The following is a 19143-nucleotide window of genomic DNA, read 5'->3' on the forward strand; positions in this document are numbered from 1 at the left end:
TCTCGGGAGAGATTGAGAGCAAATAGCGAGTATCCGTTTTCAAAATCCTCGCGGTTGATGCATAAGGGCGAATCCTTTAAATGCCTGTTTGTAGCCAGGAAAAGGTTGTAAAACTCTCTGACCGACTGCCTCGCTCTAAAATCAGGCTGGAACGGTTTGCTGGGTATGTGTCGCCCGTTGACTGAGAGGCTCAGAAATTCCAGGTCACAATGCTGAAACCTGAACGGGTTTCTGTTTCGCGTGCCCACGAACGCGGCGTGGTCCACGATCCCCAAAACGATGTAGCGCGGTAAGTTGCCCAGGAAGAGGTTGTCCTGCGGGCAAACCCGCGATTGTGCGGGCAGCGTATAATTTTTAACGACTACCCTGCTTATAGGGTACAGGGCGTTTGCTTTCATGAGAGCGGCCGAGTGACCCAGTGACACCGCCGGGGAGACCTCCACTTTTTTCACAAACAGGCTGGCCCTCAGTATTTTCAGCTCGTAATCGGTGTCATTTCTACACATGAGACTAAAGTCGCTTTTAGCCTTTACAAACTTTAAGCGTATATCCACGTTGTTTAACAGCATTCGTTCGCTGAAAAAAATATCGGCGTGTATAGGACCCATCAGAGAAAACTCCTGAGAGTTTCTACAGAAGGCGGCTCGCTTCTGTAACCCCACGTTGGGGCCCTGCGCTGAGACGTCCACGCTATCCAAGTCGCCCCCGACGTCTTTGTACCAGAGCCCTGCCGAAAACTGACTCTCTAGCGTATCCATAGAAAAATTGAGCAGGGTCTCTATGACTGACCTATAGGGGTGCGTGGCCGACGAAGAACTGATCAGGACGTCGTTCAGACTCACATCCAGCTGGGAGAATATGCCGTTTAGCGGGTACTGTATAATACCGCAGGGGTCGGCGTCAAGCAGGGGGGCTCCATCGGCCCTAACGATCTTGAGCCTTAGATATAGCAGTGTAGAGTTGAGGTCCACATAGAAATTGCCCGACCCCGGTATTAGGAAATCCAAAACATCCTGATCGGTAATGGAATTTAATGGGTTGATTTCTACATAATTGGTCTGATCTATGGATAATTGCGTCATAGGGGCCGCAAACAGGTCCAATTCAGATTTGGTACATTCAGCCGAGAGCCGGTGAGCTAGAGCCATTCTTGTTTACGCTGCGTTTTCTCTCTCTTAAAATATGTCCCCGGGGGGTTTCCTGTTTCTCTTGGCGGATGGAGACTTGGGAATCCTGACGCCTCTGCCAGATTTTTTTTTCTTTTTTTTTTTATGACCTTGCAGCAGGGCTAGAGGTGCTTGGGGTCTCTTTCTACTCCCCCTCCGAGAGAGGAACAGCAGACCCGACCCTTCCTGCTTGGGGTCACCTGTGTTTGTAAAACGGCCGCTGACTACAGAGCTGACTAGATCCGATCCTATTCCTTTGACCGCCGATTTCAAATGAGGTTTCGCTATATCGACCCCACGCTTAAGAAAGGGTAAAACGAATCTAAAAGCCCTACTGAGCATGGACCCCAACCCACGCCCGTACATCACGGGGCTCCCCGCAAAACCGGGGAGCCCATGTCCCGCCTGACTGGTGTAATACGTAATAAATCTCTGTGGATTGTGGTAAGCCATTGTTTTCTTTTTTTTTTAAACGGGGCGAAAGTGTAGCTTGACGATCGTTTTTCCGTAGGAGAAATTAATCAGAGTATTCTGATCGTTCTTTATCTCGATATGCAAATTCTGTAGGCTCTGCTTGTTCACCGGTACGTACTGCAGCTTGTGGAACGGCAAAGTGACTACGTCGCCGAACGCACCGTCTATTTTAACGGTTCTGAGGAGCGGGACTACAAATTCCCCCACGTGCTGCGGTTCCACGATGTTACAGTAGACGTACATATTGTAGAATCCCGCGTGAATGTCGCCCGGGTAGGGTGAGGTCGACCCGCTACCTCCTCCTAGGTTATACCACTGACCCGGCTCAAAGCCCAGCATGTAGGCCAGAGTAGGTTTAAATTGGATCTTGTATTTATGGTTTCCCGTCATATTAACCCTTCGTGTAATCTCGCTGTATGAGAAGGAAACTTCGGTACCTAATTTTTTTAACGTAGCGTTGATTTCTGTCACAATCTGTTTCAGAGATTCATAATAGCCCACTTTAATTTTCCGAGGAAAAAGGTAAGGTAGGTCCACTAAAGGATCGGCCTCTCTCTTTGCCTCCGCCTCCGTATCCCGCAATTCAAAAGTATTATCCGGGTGTGTAACATTTCGCCACGTGTAACAATACATGATTTCAGCCAGAGCTACTTCGTAAGGCCCCCGTAGCTCTATAGGTCGCGAGAGCATCACGGTGTAATCCGAACTCTGGTTATCGGGGAAGATGGAGAGACAAGAGTTTGACGGTAGCGTGAGGTAAAAAGAGGGGCGGGCGTCCATTTTCTTTTTTTTCTTTTTTTTCTCTTTTTTAAAAAATTAAACCTGTATCAAGTCCGACCGCGGTATCCACGAATCGAACCTCGAGGGCCAACCCTGCCAATGTACTAAAATCCACTTTTTCCCCTTTCTGTCGGTCTTTGAGCCTATAACCTTCTCGACCTTGAACGCGCGTCTCGGAGATATTTTGACTTTCTGCAGCTCCGCTTCATAGAATGTTCCCTCGAGTATTTCACCGCTCACGTCCCTCAATTTATATACCGGTGGGGATCTGGGTACACGTTCGCATATGACAAAGTACTCGTCCGTAAATGTCTGCTCGTACTTTTTGTCAAATATCTGACTGTGCTTGGAGACTCTCACAGTGTCCCCTATGTTAAACTTAAAACGTGGCCGTGTGCTTTTTTTCTTCAGGGGACCGTATAGATTATCAAATACTAGATGAGCATTATCGGGCCTGACCTCGGCAGGTTTCATTTTAATAGCGCTGTGAAATGACTGGTTGTACCCCTTTATTAGATCGTCCAACACGTCCACATATCGCCGGGTGTTTTTAGCCGTAAAGTACCTGTACATCCTCTCTTTTAACGTTCGATTAAATCTCTCTACGATGGAAGCTTTAAGTTCACTAGCCGTAGTGAAATGGGTGATTTTATGAGTTTTTAAAAGTTTCTGAAAAGTCCCATTTAAAAACTCCTTACCGGCATCCGTCTGTAGCTTGAGGGGGACGCCCCCCTCGGTTAAAATAGAATCAAAGGCCTGGGTTACAGCCGCCCCAGTCTTGTTTCTTAACGCGCGAGCATAGGCTTTTTTAGAAAAAACATCAATCACAGTAAGGAGGTATTTTAACCCGTCGTTGTACGTGGCCAGCCCTTGCATGTCGCATAAATCGGCCTGCCACTGATACATGGCTCTCGGAACAAACACTCTGTTCCTGGGGAAATTCTTTTTAACCGGTTTATGTAAAGTATAACTGTCTTGCATAGACAGCCAGTCTCTGATGTCATCAGCAGCCACTTTTTTCCCCGTATCTTGCTGCACGGCTCTCTGCAGTCTGGAGACACCTCCGTATGACCCCGGTTGGCTGGGGTCATAGTACGAACTGCTCAAGACGCGAGCTGTAGTCTTGGCAACAGACATGCTTTTCACACACTGAGTGGGGGGAGAGCGGGGTGCGGCGTTTTATAGCTGACTGTGGATGGGGGTTGTTAGGAGACTGAGTGAACATCAGTGAAATTTTTGTGTGTTTTTTCTACATTTAACCCATATTGTGTAGTTTGTTTTTTAATTATTATTGTTTTACAAAAGAGTTTAGCTGGGGTGGGGATCAAACCCACGCGGACATACGTCCATTGGATCTTAAGTCCAACGCCTTAACCACTCGGCCACCCTGCTCAGCATTTTTACTCGTTATTTACAAAGACTATTACAACGGTATTCAAGTTTTAATTTTTTTTTATTTTTGCAATTAGTGAAAGATATATATATATATTTTAAAAAAAAAGCTGGTATACAATTTGTGAAGGTTACATTTTCAAAATGCAGGTATACATTTAGTTACAGCCGTGACAGTTGTTGAGGTAGATTAGCGATGTCACATGCAGTAAAGTGGATATAGTGGCTTTTTCAACGATACATGTATGTAGAGTAGAAAGCATCTGATTAACATCGATAGGCTGCTTATCATGAAATTTAGAGGTGACTACATCTACTATTAAAGCGTAAAATACAAAAATGTGATTACAGTCAAATTCATTGTCAGGAATACAAGATAGACAAGCGCGTATGAGACTTTCGGGGGAATGTCTTTCTCCCTCTGACATCAGTTGAGTAAGTAAATCCATCCCCCGCTGATAATTTTCTCCCACTTGAGAAATCTCAAATAACACTCTATGAAAGCAGCAACAAGCATAATCATCCCGACAATCGCTTTTATCAATAGCACGCAACAATAGTGGACTAACTTTTTCTAAAAAAACATTTAACATAAACCGCCGTAAGGGTCTGCTGATACCGTTCCCCATCACAAGATGCTTTTTGTTTTAGTCTCGGGCCTCCCAACGAGTCAGAAATTCTTCTTCCAGGATCTGCTTAAACGCTGGGTTCTGTTCAAACAGATCTTGTTCCAGTCGAGTGATTTCCACCATGCCGTTGCGGGCCTCACGCAGATCGTACAGGATAGCTTCCACTGCCCCCTCCAACCTGCCGGCGGCCGCTCGGATGCCCAGGGTCGATAGAACGTGGGTCAAGGCGGGTGTCAGCCGATCGGTCCAGAGGTCACGCAACACAGAGTCAAAGTGTATGTAAAAGTAATTTCTACCTGGGGGAAACAAACAAGGGTGTTGTCTCTGACTGGGGTGATCCACCTCGCAGCCGAAGCAGTTTCTCTCTTGATGCTTCCTGATGACTGAGGTTAAAAGGCCCACTATCATAGCCTTAATACAAGTCAGCATCCCACGGCAGAGAGCCGGTCTGGAGAGAAGCGTGCAGATCTCAGGCGTCGGAGGGTCCTCTCCAGGATCAGAGGCCGGTGATGATGGGGGGGGTTGGAAGGAGCTCCCCGGGATCAGAGGTCAAGGTTGCTGCTGGAGCCTCATTGTCCCCGCTTTCACCGTCGCTATAATTTGCTGCTGCTGCTGCCATGATGTTTGTGAAAAGGGGTTGTAACAGAGTCCACTTTATATAGCGACGGCGGGTGAGGGGGTGAGGGGGGTCCTTACGGCGTAGGTTTTGTCATCTCTTGCATCTGCTTACGCCCCCGACTCTCCTTAAACATCGCTTGGTAGTAACCAGACTTTTCTTGAATCATCTGCATCCAAATCACAAACGGTATTCTCAGGCCAAAACAGTCGTATTTAGGCCACTGCCATATATTCACCATTCTCTTGTCCAGCTCCCCGGTCACGTCCCACTTCATAATGGTGGTACGCTGTTTACGAGCATCTCTATAGTGCATCTCCATTCTTCCAGTCTCGACCTCAAGGTCGGGGTCGGTGCTCTCCTCCATCATCGGGGTAACGACAGTCTTCAAGTTTCCCCATTCCGTTTCGGAAAAAGTCACCAGATACGGGTCGTCTTTCGGGGGGTCTGGGCCGTCTCCGGTGACCTGAAAGACGCGCAGTTCCTCCGCAACGTTGTCAAAGAGGCAGACCAGTTTATTCCCGTTGGGCAGCTCCCAGACAGCCCTCGGGTCTTCCGACGGTCGCATCATAGGTACCCGTCTACGTGCCGTATGAATCTTCCTGGGAGCCCCCGGAGGCTGCATAATGGCCTCCTGCTCCTGTTGAGTCTTAGAAGGTGAGGTTGAATCTTTCATTTCGGAAGTCCCAGACATGTCTGTATTTTTTGAAAAGATAGAGTTGGCCCTGCAGCGCGAAGCTCCCTATATTCTACACGGCCTGCTCGTGGGGGCGTGGTACGGATGAAGATGATGCCTCTAGGAGGAGGAAAAGGCCCCCCGCTCGACGTAATACAATTTAATTGTCTCTGTCACCCCATATCTGCACGGTCATGTATGACAAACAAAACTATAAACAGAATTTACTGGCGGGGAAATTGTCAGACTTGATGTATGACCAGGTGGTACGGCCTTGATGATGCTACTCGTGCCTGTGTAAGAAAATTATCTGTAATTTGGGACGTATGTGAAAACAAAACTTTAAACAGAATTTACTGGAGGGCAAAAGTGTCAGACTCGATGTATGGCCCGCGTGGCCGGGTAGGGGGGCGCCTCGATGGCCAGGTGGCACGGCCCTGCAGAATTTACTGGCGGACAAATTGACAGACTCGATGTATGTCTCGACTTATGACCTTTACAAATTGGCGCCATACGCCGATGTGATACAAACGCTCGCGTGAGGAAAAAACACACGGTCAAAACTAGCGCCGAGCGTTTTTATTGGACGATAGACCCTGCACCTCCTCCTCTCATTCTTTGCTCCAACTTTACCATTTTATCCCACAGTCTCTCACAGTTTCTCTCAGACTCGCGCAGCAGCACGCCTCTCAGCTCTCCCGCATCGCTCTCTCCGAGGATTATCCAAAGCCGTGCGGACCTTTCCGCGCTACCGCACCAGTATGTGAATAAGTCCTTTGCTGATTCTCCGAAGCCCGGGGACCTTACCACGCTACCGCACACCGTACGCTCGCGCTCCATCAGGTAACCCAGCCACGCTCACTCCCGCCCGCGCACCACAAAATAATAATAATAATAACTTATTCAAATAACACACGCTCATAAGCACTCTCATCAATATCATTTTTAAAATAATACACACTCATAAGCACTCTCCTCAATATCATTTTAAAATAATAAACATTTAAAATAAGCATTTAAAATAATAAATAATTAAATCCAAATACCATTGCAGCACTAACACAACCAACCCAGGCCCCCTAAGCCACAATCATTTAAAATAATAAATAAATAATTAAATACAAATACCATTGCAGCAGTTACACAACCAACCCCCGGGGAAGAAGACAAAAAAAATATTTAAATAAATAATTAAATCCACATGCTATTGCGTCAGTTACACAACCAAGCTCAACCCACCAAAACATAAGCTCCGCCCACTGAACTTTTGAAAGTGACCTTTGACCCGACCTGTCATTTTGACGAAAGCGGTATTGCATCTCTCTCTGCTGTAAGCTGTTCGTGCCTTTATTCCACCAGGGCGCGATCTTCTCACAAACTTGAAGACTGTCACTCCCCATTCACGTTTTACAACTTATTGTTAATGATAAAGAGACAGCTTTTTACACACAGTTTTAAACAAAGTACTGATATTATTCCTCTTCAACTCACCGCTTTGTTCTCTATGCAAAAACCACTTCGCCACAGAAGACTCGATATTATTGGCATAGCAAGTTCTGCTCTTCTCCTTTCAAAACTTGCTAAAAGCTGTATTTAAAAGAACAGATTGGCCGGGGTAATTCACACCCTTCAATGCCAGCTTAATGTTTAGGTTAGTGGGAATCACAGAGGAATTAGGGATGGAAACTTCTTTGCTGGTGGTAGAAGCGGTCTGGTGAATTTTTAGAGAGAAGAGGCCGTCGATGGTTGAATGTAGAAAATTGTTCTGGCTGCAGCCTGCAGTATGGACTTGGTGTGTGTAGCTCCCAGTGTTCTGACAGCGCGACGTTTTGGGGAAGCATGTGATTCAGCAGCTACCAGTGGGCTTCGTGCGGCGGAGATTTTGTGGCTGTTAGCGGAGTTGATAACAGAGGTTCGTTAAGAGAAGCCTGCATGCAGTAGGCAAAGGAGTAATGTTTGCCGGCGGGGGACGTGCGGCGATTAACCTGTGCGGCAGTGAAAAGGAGTTAAAAGGAAGGAAGTGTGCGGATGCGGAAAGAATGGAATAATTGTGGTAGGCTGCCGGCTGAGTAGTTTGGTGAATGTTTGGTGTGGGTCCGGCGCTGCCGATTGGATGGTGGGGCTGCAGTGTGAGTCAGATAAAAAAAAAATATAAAATTAGTAGGATCCAATGGGACCAACTGGCATGTATAGAGGCGTGTAATGCAAAAGGGCTGTTTTTGGTAGCATCTCTCGCTTACGGCCATACCAACCTGAACACGCCCGATCTTGTCTGATCTCGGAAGCCAAGCAGGGTAGGGTCTGGTTAGTACTTGGATGGGAGACCTCCTGGGAATACCAGGTGCTGTAAGCTTTTCTCACTTTTACTTTATACAGGGGGCGCTCCACTTCACGATTAATTTAAATCTATCACTCCCCTTCCATTTTACTATTTAATATATATATATATATTTTTCTCTCATTCATAAAGGCAGCTTTTACACACCGTTTTACTCTAAATACTTCCTGGTAATTCTAGGTGCTGTAAGCTGTTCGTGCCTTTATTCCACCAGGGCGCGATCTTCTCACAAACTTGAAAACTGTCACTCCCCATTCACGTTTTACAACTTATTGTTAATGATAAAGAGACAGCTTTTTACACACAGTTTTAAACAAAGTACTGATATTATTCCTCTTCAACTGACCGCTTTGTTTTCTATGCAAAAACCACTTCGCCACAGAAGACTCGATATTATTGGCATAGCAAGTTCTGCTCTTCTCCTTTCAAAACTTGCTAAAAGCTGTATTTAAAAGAACAGATTGGCCGGGGTAATTCACACCCTTCAATGCCAGCTTAATGTTTAGGTTAGTGGGAATCACAGAGGAATTAGGGATGGAAACTTCTTTGCTGGTGGTAGAAGCGGTCTGGTGAATTTTTAGAGAGAAGAGGCCGTCGATGTTTGAATGTAAAAAATTGTTCTGGCTGCAGCCTGCAGTATGGACTTGTTGGTGTGTGTAGCTCCCAGTGTTCTGACAGCGCGACGTTTTGGGGAAGCATGTGATTCAGCAGCTACCAGTGGGCTTCGTGCGGCGGAGATTTTGTGGCTGTTAGCGGAGTTGATAACAGAGGGTCGTTAAGAGAAGCCTGCATGCAGTAGGCAAAGGAGTAATGTTTGCCGGCGGGGGACGTGCGGCGATTAACCTGTGCGGTAGTGAAAAGGAGTTAAAAAGAAGGAAGTGTGCGGATGCGGAAAGAATGGAATAATTGTGGTAGGCTGCCGGCTGAGTAGTTTGGTGAATGTTTGGTGTGGGTCCGGCGTTGCCGATTGGATGGTGGGGCTGCAGTGTGAGTCAGATAAAAAAAAAAAAAAACATTAGTAGGATCCAATGGGACCAACTGGCATGTATAGAGGCGTGTAATGCAAAAGGGCTGTTTTTGGTAGCATCCCTCGCTTACGGCCATACCAACCTGAACACGCCCGATCTCGTCTGATCTCGGAAGCCAAGCAGGGTAGGGTCTGGTTAGTACTTGGATGGGAGACCTCCTGGGAATACCAGGTGCTGTAAGCTTTTCTCACTTTTACTTTATACAGGGGGCGCTCCACTTCACGTTTAATTTAAATCTATCACTCCCCTTCCATTTTACTATTTAATATATATATATATATTTTTCTCTCATTCATAAAGGCAGCTTTTACACACCGTTTTACTCTAAATACTTCCTGGTAATTCTAGGTGCTGTAAGCTGTTCGTGCCTTTATTCCACCAGGGCGCGATCTTCTCACAAACTTGAAAACTGTCACTCCCCATTCACGTTTTACAACTTATTGTTAATGATAAAGAGACAGCTTTTTACACACAGTTTTAAACAAAGTACTGATATTATTCCTCTTCAACTGACCGCTTTGTTTTCTATGCAAAAACCACTTCGCCACAGAAGACTCGATATTATTGGCATAGCAAGTTCTGCTCTTCTCCTTTCAAAACTTGCTAAAAGCTGTATTTAAAAGAACAGATTGGCCGGGGTAATTCACACCCTTCAATGCCAGCTTAATGTTTAGGTTAGTGGGAATCACAGAGGAATTAGGGATGGAAACTTCTTTGCTGGTGGTAGAAGCGGTCTGGTGAATTTTTAGAGAGAAGAGGCCGTCGATGTTTGAATGTAAAAAATTGTTCTGGCTGCAGCCTGCAGTATGGACTTGTTGGTGTGTGTAGCTCCCAGTGTTCTGACAGCGCGACGTTTTGGGGAAGCATGTGATTCAGCAGCTACCAGTGGCCTTCGTGCGGCGGAGATTTTGTGGCTGTTAGCGGAGTTGATAACAGAGGGTCGTTAAGAGAAGCCTGCATGCAGTAGGTAAAGGAGTAATGTTTGCCGGCGGGGGACGTGCGGCGATTAACCTGTGCGGTAGTGAAAAGGAGTTAAAAAGAAGGAAGTGTGCGGATGCGGAAAGAATGGAATAATTGTGGTAGGCTGCCGGCTGAGTAGTTTGGTGAATGTTTGGTGTGGGTCCGGCGTTGCCGATTGGATGGTGGGGCTGCAGTGTGAGTCAGATAAAAAAAAAAAAAAAACATTAGTAGGATCCAATGGGACCAACTGGCATGTATAGAGGCGTATAATGCAAAAGGGCTGTTTTTGGTAGCATCTCTCGCATACGGCCATACCACCCTGAACACGCCTGATCTCGGAAGCTAAGCAGGGTAGGGTCTGGTTAGTACTTGGATGGGAGACCTCCTGGGAATACCTGGTGCTGTAAGCTTTTCTCACTTTTACTTTATACAGGGGGCACTCCACTTCACGATTAATTTAAATCTATCACTCCCCTTACATTTTACTATTTTATATATATCTATATATTTTTCTCTCATTCATAAAGGCAGCTTTTACACACCGTTTTACTCTAAATACTTCCTGGTAATTCTAGGTGCTGTAAGCTGTTCGTGCCTTTATTCCACCAGGGCGCGATCTTCTCACAAACTTGAAGACTGTCACTCCCCATTCACGTTTTACAACTTATTGTTAATGATAAAGAGACAGCTTTTTACACACAGTTTTAAACAAAGTACTGATATTATTCCTCTTCAACTGACCGCTTTGTTTTCTATGCAAAAACCACTTCGCCACAGAAGACTCGATATTATTGGCATAGCAAGTTCTGCTCTTCTCCTTTCAAAACTTGCTAAAAGCTGTATTTAAAAGAACAGATTGGCCGGGGTAATTCACACCCTTCAATGCCAGCTTAATGTTTAGGTTAGTGGGAATCACAGAGGAATTAGGGATGGAAACTTCTTTGCTGGTGGCAGAAGCGGTCTGGTGAATTTTTAGAGAGAAGAGGCCGTCGATGTTTGAATGTAGAAAATTGTTCTGGCTGCAGCCTGCAGTATGGACTTGTTGGTGTGTGTAGCTCCCAGTGTTCTGACAGCGCGACGTTTTAGGGAAGCATGTGATTCAGCAGCTACCAGTGGGCTTCGTGCGGCGGAGATTTTGTGGCTGTTAGTGGAGTTGATAACAGAGGGTCGTTAAGAGAAGCCTGCATGCAGTAGGCATAGGAGTAATGTTTGCCGGCGGGGGACGTGCGGCGATTAACCTGTGCGGTAGTGAAAAGGAGTTAAAAAGAAGGAAGTGTGCGGATGCGGAAAGAATGGAATAATTGTGGTAGGCTGCCGGCTGAGTAGTTTGGTGAAGGTTTGGTGTGGGTCCGGCGCTGCCGATTGGATGGTGGGGCTGCAGTGTGAGTCAGATAAAAAAAAAAAAAAGAACATTAGTAGGATCCAATGGGACCAACTGGCATGTTTAGAGGCGTGTAATGCAAAAGGGCTGTTTTTGGTCATATCTTTCGCTTACGGCCATACCACCCTGAACACGCCCGATCTCGTCTGATCTCGGAAGCCAAGCAGGGTAGGGTCTGGTTAGTACTTGGATGGGAGACCACCTGGGAATACCAGGTGCTGTAAGCTTTTCTCACTTTTACTTTATACAGGGGGCGCTCCACTTCACGATTAATTTAAATCTATCACTCCCCTTCCATTTTACTATTTTATATATATATTTTTTCTCTCATTCATAAAGGCAGCTTTTACACACCGTTTTACTCTAAATACTGCCTGGTAATTATAGCTGCTGTAAGCTGTTCGTGCCTTTATTCCACCAGGGCGCGATCTTCTCACAAACTTGAAGACTGTCACTCCCCATTCACGTTTTACAACTTATTGTTAATAATAAAGAGACAGCTTTTTACACACAGTTTTAAACAAAGTACTAATATAATTCCTCTTCATCTCACCGCTTTGTTTTCTATGCAAAAACGACTTCACCACAGAAGACTCGTTATTATTGGCATGGCAAGGTCTGCTCTTCTCCTCCTTTCAAAACTTGCTAAAAGCTGTATTTAAAAGAGCAGGTTGGCCGGGGTAATTCACACCCTTCAATGCCAGCTTAATGTTTAGGTTAGTGGGAATCACAGAGGAATTAGGGATGGAAACTTCTTTGCTGATGGTAGAAGCGGTCTGGTGAATTTTTAGAGAGAAGAGGCCGTCGATGTTTCAATGTAGAAAATTGTTCTGGCTGCAGCCTGCAGTATGGACTTGTTGGCGTGTGTAGCTCCCAGTGTTCTGACAGCGTGACATTTTGGGGAAGCATGTGATTCAACAGCAACCAGTGGGCTTCGTGTGGCGGAGATTTTGTGGCTGTTAGCGGAGTTGATAACAGAGGGTCTTTAAGAGAAGCCTGCATGCGGTAGGCAAATGAGTAATGTTTGCCGGCGGGGGACGTGCGGCGATTAACCTGTTCGGTAGTGAAAAGGACTTAAAGAGAAGGAAGTGTGCGGATGCGGAAAGAATGGAATAATTGTGGTAGGCTGCCGGCTGAGTAGTTTGGTGAATGTTTGGTGTGGGTGCGGCGCTGCCGATTGGATGGTGGTGCTGCAGTGTGAGTCAGATAAAAAAAAAAAAAAACAGGAGTAGGATCCAATGGGACTAACTGGCATGTATAGAGGCGTGTAATGCAAAAGGGCTGTTTTTGTTCGCAGCTCTCGCTTATGGCCATACCACCCTGAACACGCCCGATCTCGTCAGATCTCAGAAGCCAAGCAGGATAGAGTCTGGTTAGTACTTGGATGGGAGACCTACTGGGGTTACCCTGTGCTGTAAGCTTTTCTCACTTTTACTTTATACAGGGGGCACTCCACCTCACGATTAATTTAAATCTATCACTCCCCTTCCATTTTACTATTTTATATATTTCTTTTTTCTCTCATTCATAAAGGCAGCTTTTACACACCGTTTTACTCTAAATACTTCCTGGTAATTCTAGGTGCTGTAAGCTGTTCGTGCCTTTATTCCACCAGGGCGCGATCTTCTCACAAACTTGAAGACTGTCACTCCCCATTCACGTTTTACAACTTATTGTTAATGATAAAGAGACAGCTTTTTACACACAGTTTTAAACAAAGTACTGATATTATTCCTCTTCAACTGACCGCTTTGTTTTCTATGCAAAAACCACTTCGCCACAGAAGACTCGATATTATTGGCATAGCAAGTTCTGCTCTTCTCCTTTCAAAACTTGCTAAAAACTGTATTTAAAAGAACAGATTGGCCGGGGTAATTCACACCCTTCAATGCCAGCTTAATGTTTAGGTTAGTGGGAATCACAGAGGAATTAGGGATGGAAACTTCTTTGCTGGTGGTAGAAGCGGTCTGGTGAATTTTTAGAGAGAAGAGGCCGTCGATGTTTGAATGTAGAAAATTGTTCTGGCTGCAGCCTGCAGTATGGACTTGTTGGTGTGTGTAGCTCCCAGTGTTCTGACAGCGCGACGTTTTGGGGAAGCATGTGATTCAACAGCTACCAGTGGGCTTCGTGCGGCGGAGATTTTGTGGCTGTTAGCGGAGTTGATAACAGAGGGTCGTTAAGAGAAGCCTGCATGCAGTAGGCAAATGAGTAATGTTTGCCGGCGGGGGACGTGCGGCGATTAACCTGTGCGGTAGTGTAAAGGAGTTAAAAAGAAGGAAGTGTGCGGATGCGGAAAGAATGGAATAATTGTGGTAGGCTGCCGGCTGAGTAGTTTGGTGAATGTTTGGTGTGGGTCCGGCGCTGCCGATTGGATGGTGGTGCTGCAGTGTGAGTCAGATAAAAAAAAAAAAAAAACCAGGAGTAGGATCCAATGGGACTAACTGGCATGTATAGAGGCGTGTAATGCAAAAGGGCTGTTTTTGATAGCGTCTCTCGCTTATGGCCATACCACCCTGAACACGCCCGATCTCATCCGATCTCGGAAGCCAAGCAGGGTAGGGTCTGGTTAGTACTTGGATGGGAGACCTCCTGGGAATACCAGGTGCTGTAAGCTTTTCTCACTTTTACTTTATACAGGGGGCGCTCCACTTCACGATTAATTTAAATCTATCACTCCCCTTCCATTTTACTATTTTATATATATATATACATATATATATATATATATATATATATTTTTTTTTTTTTTTTTTTTTCTCTCATTCATAAAGGCAGCATTTACACACCGTTTTACTCTAAATACTTCCTGGTAATTCTAGGTGCTGTAAGCTGTTCGTGCCTTTATTCCACCAGGGCGCGATCTTCTCACAAACTTGAAGACTGTCACTCCCCATTCACGTTTTACAACTTATTGTTAATGATAAAGAGACAGCTTTTTACACACAGTTTTAAACAAAGTACTGATATTATTCCTCTTCAACTGACCGCTTTGTTTTCTATGCAAAAACCACTTCGCCACAGAAGACTCGATATTATTGGCATAGCAAGTTCTGCTCTTCTCCTTTCAAAACTTGCTAAAAGCTGTATTTAAAAGAACAGATTGGCCGGGGTAATTCACACCCTTCAATGCCAGCTTAATGTTTAGGTTAGTGGGAATCACAGAGGAATTAGGGATGGAAACTTCTTTGCTGGTGGTAGAAGCGGTCTGGTGAATTTTTAGAGAGAAGAGGCCGTCGATGTTTGAATGTAAAAAATTGTTCTGGCTGCAGCCTGCAGTATGGACTTGTTGGTGTGTGTAGCTCCCAGTGTTCTGACAGCGCGACGTTTTGGGGAAGCATGTGATTCAGCAGCTACCAGTGGGCTTCGTGCGGCGGAGATTTTGTGGCTGTTAGCGGAGTTGATAACAGAAGGTCATTAAGAGAAGCCTGCATGCGGTAGGCAAAGGAGTAATGTTTGCCGGCGGGGGACGTGCGGCGATTAACCTGTGCGGTAGTGAAAAGGAGTTAAAGAGAAGGAAGTGTGCGGATGCGGAAAGAATGGAATAATTGTGGTAGGCTGCCGGCTGAGTAGTTTGGTGAATGTTTGGTGTGGTTCCGGCACTTCCGATTGGATGGTGGGGCTGCAGTGTGAGTCAGATAAAAAAAAAAAAAAAACAGGAGTAGGATCCAATGGGACTAACTGGCATGTATAGAGGCGTGTAATGCAAAAGGGCTGTTTTTGGTAGTTTTTCGCGCTCACGGCCATACCACCCTGAACACGCCCGATCTCGTCTGATCTCAGAAGCCAAGCAGGATAGAGTCTGGTTAGTACTTGGATGGGAGACCTACTGGGATTACCCTGTGCTGTAAGCTTTTCTCACTTTTACTTTATACAGGGGGCGCTCCACTTCTCGATTAATTTAAATCTATCACTCCCCTTCCATTTTACTATTTTATATATATATTTTTTTTTTTTCTCTCATTCATAAAGGCAGCTTTTACACACCGTTTTACTCTCAATACTGCCTGGTAATTATAGCTACTGTAAGCTGTTTGTGCCTTTATTCCACCAGGGCGCGATCTTCTCACAAACTTGAAGACTGTCACTCCCCATTCACGTTTTACAACTTATTGTTAATGATAAAGAGACAGCTTTTTACACACAGTTTTAAACAAAGTACTGATATTATTCCTCTTCAACTGACCGCTTTGTTTTCTATGCAAAAACCACTTCGCCACGGAAGACTCGATATTATTGGCATAGCAAGTTCTGCTCTTCTCCTTTCAAAACTTGCTAAAAGCTGTATTTAAAAGAACAGATTGGCCGGGGTAATTCACACCCTTCAATGCCAGCTTAATGTTTAGGTTAGTGGGAATCACAGAGGAATTAGGGATGGAAACTTCTTTGCTGGTGGTAGAAGCGGTCTGGTGAATTTTTAGAGAGAAGAGGCCGTCGATGTTTGAATGTAGAAAATTGTTCTGGCTGCAGCCTGCAGTATGGACTTGTTGGTGTGTGTAGCTCCCAGTGTTCTGACAGCGTGACGTTTTGGGGAAGCATGTGATTCAGCAGCTACCAGTGGGCTTCGTGCGGCTGAGATTTTGTGGCTGTTAGCGGAGTTGATAATAGAGGGTCGTTAAGAGAAGCCTGCATGCGGTAGGCAAAGGAGTAATGTTTGCTGGCGGGGGACGTGCGGCGATTAACCTGTGCGGTAGTGAAAAGGAGTTAAAGAGAAGGAAGTGTGCGGATGCGGAAAGAATGGAATAATTGTGGTAGGCTGCCGGCTGAGTAGTTTGGTGAATGTTTGGTGTGGTTCCGGCACTTCCGATTGGATGGTGGGGCTGCAGTGTGAGTCAGATAAAAAAAAAAAAAAAAAACAGGAGTAGGATCCAATGGGACTAACTGGCATGTATAGAGGCGTGTAATGCAAAAGGGCTGTTTTTGGTAGTTTTTCGCGCTCATGGCCATACCACCCTGAACACGCCCGATCTCGTCCGATCTCAGAAGCCAAGCAGGATAGAGTCTGGTTAGTACTTGGATGGAAGACCTACTGGGATTACCCTGTGCTGTAAGCTTTTCTCACTTTTACTTTATACAGGGGGCGCTCCACTTCTCGATTAATTTAAATCTATCACTCCCCTTCCATTTTACTATTTTATATATATATATATTTTTTTTCTCTCATTCATAAAGGCAGCTTTTACACACCGTTTTACTCTAAATACTGCCTGGTAATTATAGCTACTGTAAGCTGTTTGTGCCTTTATTCCACCAGGGCGCGATCTTCTCACAAACTTGAAGACTGTCACTCCCCATTCACGTTTAACAACTTATTGTTAACGATAAAGTGACAGCTTTTTACACACAGTTTTAAACAAAGTACTGATATTATTCCTCTTCAACTGACCGCTTTGTTTTCTATGCAAAAACCACTTCGCCACAGAAGACTCGATATTATTGGCATAGCAAGTTCTGCTCTTCTCCTTTCAAAACTTGCTAAAAGCTGTATTTAAAAGAACAGATTGGCCGGGGTAATTCACACCCTTCAATGCCAGCTTAATGTTTAGGTTAGTGGGAATCACAGAGGAATTAGGGATGGAAACTTCTTTGCTGGTGGTAGAAGCGGTCTGGTGAATTTTTAGAGAGAAGAGGCCGTCGATGTTTGAATGTAGAAAATTGTTCTGGCTGCAGCCTGCAGTATGGACTTGTTGGTGTGTGTAGCTCCCAGTGTTCTGACAGCGTGACGTTTTGGGGAAGCATGTGATTCAGCAGCTACCAGTGGGCTTCGTGCGGCGGAGATTTTGTGGCTGTTAGCGGAGTTGATAATAGAGGGTCGTTAAGAGAAGCCTGCATGCGGTAGGCAAAGGAGTAATGTTTGCTGGCGGGGGACGTGCGGCGATTAACCTGTGCGGTAGTGAAAAGGAGTTAAAGAGAAGGAAGTGTGCGGATGCGGAAAGAATGGAATAATTGTGGTAGGCTGCCGGCTGAGTAGTTTGGTGAATGTTTGGTGTGGGTCCGGCGTTGCCGATTGGATGGTGGGGCTGCAGTGTGAGTCAGATAAAAAAAAAAAAAAAAAAACAGGAGTAGGATCCAATGGGACCAACTGGCATGTATAGAGGCGTGTAATGCAAAAGGGCTGTTTTTGGTCGCATCTCTCGCTTATGGCCATACCACCCTGAACACGCCTGATCTTGTCTGATCTCGGAAGCTAAGCAGGGTAGGGTCTGGTTAGTACTTGGATGGGAGACCTCCTGGGAATACCAGGTGCTGTAAGCTTTTCTCACTTTTACTTTATACAGGGGGCGCTCCACTTCACGATTAATTTAAATCTATCACTCCCCTTCCATTTTACTATTTTATATATATATATATATTTTTCTCTCATTCATAAAGGCAGCTTTTACACACCGTTTTACTCTAAATACTTCCTGGTAATTCTAGGTGCTGTAAGCTGTTCGTGCCTTTATTCCACCAGGGCGCGATCTTCTCACAAACTTGAAGACTGTCACTCCCCATTCACGTTTTACAACTTATTGTTAATGATAAAGAGACAGCTTTTTACACACAGTTTTAAAGAAAGTACTGATATTATTCCTCTTCAACTGACCGCTTTGTTTTCTATGCAAAAACCACTTCGCCACAGAAGACTCGATATTATTGGCATAGCAAGTTCTGCTCTTCTCCTTTCAAAACTTGCTAAAAGCTGTATTTAACACTAGAATTCCTGGAAAAATGAGGCTCTCCTCACAAGGAGCCCCCCCTCTTACTCCCCTCACAAGCTGCCCGCCCCCTCTCCAGCACCATTAACACCTTTTGTTTTGCAAATGAATCACAGTCACTCAGCTGAAGTCATCCCCCAGCCTGAAGTCACTTCTTCAACTCAGGTCTGCACTAAAGAGTTTATCTAGTGATGTATTGTAAGGATTCACATGCTTTGATACATAATAATTTGAAATACAGTGGAACCCCCAAATCTACTACGGTAACCGTGGTGTCAATTACACAAATATATTTTGATATAGCAAATACATATATTTTGATGTATGTTCTGTGTCTACAACTATATGTGTAAATGTATGATGAAATAACATGTCATACATGTGCACGCATGTGCATTTCTGATGTAAACACTTCATGTGCCACATGGGAAAAAGTTGCATCATTGATTCATGAGTACAAGCTGCAGGAATATTGACAAAGAATGTGTAAATTTCAAGTATCAGATGGTATAAAGATAAAGAGCATGTGTGTGTATGATAGCGAGAGAGAGTCCGTGTCATTCAAGTGGAAGATACACATTTATTATACAAAATAAGCACATACACTAAAGATACAAAACCTTTTCTATCCACTAACAGTCATCACACACCCAATGACCCTCCTTCCTACACTTGCGACAGGTGTACCTGTCACACTGCACACATCTCTCTGTACTGTGGTTCCTATTACAGTGACGGAGCACCTGACACTGAGTCCTCTTTCCAGTGGAAAGCTGAGGAACAGAAGCTTGTCTAAGCTGTGTCATTTCTTTTTCAATCTCTTTTTCTTGCATAAATCGACGCCGAAGTTTCTTTTTCCCAAACAGAGCCATCTTTAGCCTTCATGCAAAGCGCAGCTGCAGTGTCCTGAGTTCTTACTTAGTGATTCATTTATAATGCATATATCGCGCTAATGTTATGCCAGGGTTCTTTTACCGATATATGTAAATCAATTTATCTTTTAGCTCT

At 45.0% G+C, this 19143-nt stretch overlaps 6 non-coding genes and 4 pseudogenes across 6 annotated transcripts; 9 read left to right on the plus strand and 1 right to left on the minus strand.

Moving 5' to 3' along the window:
• Window positions 1-3729: 3729 nt before the first annotated feature.
• Window positions 3730-3812, minus strand: trnal-uaa (transfer RNA leucine (anticodon UAA)). The gene has a single exon. It is a non-coding gene; the product is annotated as a tRNA-Leu (tRNA).
• Window positions 3813-7967: 4155 nt separating this feature from the next.
• Window positions 7968-8086, plus strand: LOC125736377 (5S ribosomal RNA). The gene has a single exon (XR_007395657.1). It is a non-coding gene; the product is annotated as a 5S ribosomal RNA (ribosomal RNA).
• A 1077-nt stretch (window positions 8087-9163) lies between these two features.
• Window positions 9164-9282, plus strand: LOC125734755 (5S ribosomal RNA). Its single transcript, XR_007394058.1, has one exon. It is a non-coding gene; the product is annotated as a 5S ribosomal RNA (ribosomal RNA).
• A 1078-nt stretch (window positions 9283-10360) lies between these two features.
• Window positions 10361-10469, plus strand: LOC125731793 (5S ribosomal RNA; annotated as a pseudogene).
• A 1079-nt stretch (window positions 10470-11548) lies between these two features.
• On the plus strand, window positions 11549-11667 carry LOC125732978 (5S ribosomal RNA). The gene has a single exon (XR_007392338.1). It is a non-coding gene; the product is annotated as a 5S ribosomal RNA (ribosomal RNA).
• Window positions 11668-12742: 1075 nt separating this feature from the next.
• On the plus strand, window positions 12743-12861 carry LOC125732230 (5S ribosomal RNA; annotated as a pseudogene).
• Window positions 12862-13935: 1074 nt separating this feature from the next.
• LOC125732611 (5S ribosomal RNA) lies at window positions 13936-14054 on the plus strand. Its single transcript, XR_007391986.1, has one exon. It is a non-coding gene; the product is annotated as a 5S ribosomal RNA (ribosomal RNA).
• Window positions 14055-15172: 1118 nt separating this feature from the next.
• On the plus strand, window positions 15173-15291 carry LOC125732161 (5S ribosomal RNA; annotated as a pseudogene).
• Window positions 15292-16372: 1081 nt separating this feature from the next.
• On the plus strand, window positions 16373-16491 carry LOC125732252 (5S ribosomal RNA; annotated as a pseudogene).
• A 1082-nt stretch (window positions 16492-17573) lies between these two features.
• Window positions 17574-17692, plus strand: LOC125735386 (5S ribosomal RNA). The gene has a single exon (XR_007394682.1). It is a non-coding gene; the product is annotated as a 5S ribosomal RNA (ribosomal RNA).
• Window positions 17693-19143: the final 1451 nt, after the last annotated feature.

This window comes from Brienomyrus brachyistius, chromosome 2, assembly GCF_023856365.1.
Source record: "Brienomyrus brachyistius isolate T26 chromosome 2, BBRACH_0.4, whole genome shotgun sequence".
NCBI lineage: Eukaryota > Metazoa > Chordata > Actinopteri > Osteoglossiformes > Mormyridae > Brienomyrus > Brienomyrus brachyistius.